The sequence below is a fragment of the Corvus brachyrhynchos genome, unplaced genomic scaffold, assembly GCF_000691975.1.
Source record: "Corvus brachyrhynchos isolate BGI_N302 unplaced genomic scaffold, ASM69197v1 scaffold70, whole genome shotgun sequence".
Classification (NCBI taxonomy): domain Eukaryota; kingdom Metazoa; phylum Chordata; class Aves; order Passeriformes; family Corvidae; genus Corvus; species Corvus brachyrhynchos.
The window spans coordinates 9147634-9149513 of record NW_008236217.1 but is presented as its reverse complement, the minus strand read 5'-3'; positions in this window follow the sequence as shown (position 1 = coordinate 9149513).

The window sequence follows — 1880 nt, the reverse complement described above, 5'->3', positions numbered from 1 at the left end:
TATAGATCCCAGAGAGACCTCCCTCAAACTTTTCTTTTACCCACTCACAAAAAATCCTCCCTTGTTTGGGTGCTAGGGAACCCTTGTGAATTAGTCACAGGCAGTGAGGTAAGAAGTGGAGTTTGAGCTAGCTGTCTATATTTTAACTAAATGAGAAACTCCGGATTCTCACTAGACAGATTCTTAGGTTTGGAATTTACTTCTTCTTAGAGTCTGAACTGCCGGAAATTTCCTGACTTCTTTTAAATTACTTGTATTTTTGTGAGAGGGTCCCATGCAATTTTAAGAACTGCTGGGGAAATAAACTGCTTACAGTATCTAGAACTTTTTGGTCATCCATTTCCAGAGACTTCAGAGAGGTATTACTAGCACCATTTCACATATGGGGAACCTGAGGCACAGAGAATTGAAGTGACTTGCCCCAGATCATGGAGCAAGTAAGAAACAGAACTGGAGTTAGAGACTTGTGCTTCTACATTGTGCCACATCCATTCAGACACATACTGCAGCCATCAGGAGAGAAGAAGACATGTCACATGCTAGCAGTGAATAGCAGAGATTTTGACCTTCAGAAATGGCAAGCACTTCACCTGTGTGGTTCATAAAACAGAGTGTCTGAAGAGTAGACAGAGCTGGAGATTGGCACCTTATGAAATTCAGACAGCTTGCACCAGTGTGCTGGCAAGGGGAAGCTGGTATGTCTGCCTGTACTAGGAGGAGACACTCATGGCTGAGTCAGTCTTCATGTGATTTCTTCTCTCACTCAATGAAAAAATACTTTTGAGGGTACAGAATGTGGTTGTACTGTTTTCTTCAGTCCTCAGCTGTGATGGTGGCTCTCATGAGAGAAGTAATTACCCTTCCTTTCCTTCTGTGCAGACACCTCATATTTTGTTAGATACTGTCTGGTCTCATATTTTGTTAGATACTGTCTGGTCTCATATTTTACTAGATGAGCCATCTCGTCATCTTAATCAGAACCTAAACAAGCTCATTTTGTCCATGTGTACCACAGTAGGAGCCTGGGCAGGACATACCAAATTTTGGACTTCTGCCCTGTCTTACCTGTGTAACCAGAGGTGGAGAAGTATTTGTGCTCTTCTTCCTACCTCCAATGCCTCAAATCACAGCTTTTCAGCAGCTAGAGGGTGAACATATCTGATAGTTTTCTTGCCTCACTCACAGGCTTCCTCAGACAGAGAGGGAGGCAAGCAGCAGAATAACAGCTTTACATATTCTTCTGCAAAAGGGTAGGAAGAGCCAGAAACTATAGTGGGGAATGATGAGAAACTCCAGACAGAGAAACTCAATTCTGGTATATTTTTAAGTGATTCTTTTTTGCTTAGGGCATTCAGAATGCTGGTGGCACCCATTATATAACACGGTCACAGCATAGGAACTGAAATGTGAACTCCAAACAAACAGTAGAGGAGGAGATCTGTTTACATCTGTTTTAAAGGAGAGCACTGTAAACATAACACTGAAATCTTCCTGTGGAATTTTCTTAACATCAGTGAAGGGTAAGTCTGTATAAGGAATGTTGCCCAACAACAGCTCCTACTTTAACATGTCCCCAAGTCCTAAAGCTGTATACCATTGTTTTGTGCTGGTGAACCATCTTGTCTGTGTACTCTATTCTTTTTTTCCACTAACAACCCAAACTGTGGGCCATGGGAGATCAAGACGAGGTTTTCATTTCATTCAGAACTCTGGAATCCAGCCCACTGGAACTTGTATCTTTTGAAGCTCTAATAATTAACATGCCTGCATTCCTTAAGCTGCAGCACTCACCAAAATGTACTTCCTGCAGAGCTGAATGAAGGCAAGGACATTGTCTGACCAGCAGGCAGAAAAACATGGCAAACCTTCCTGGAAGGATT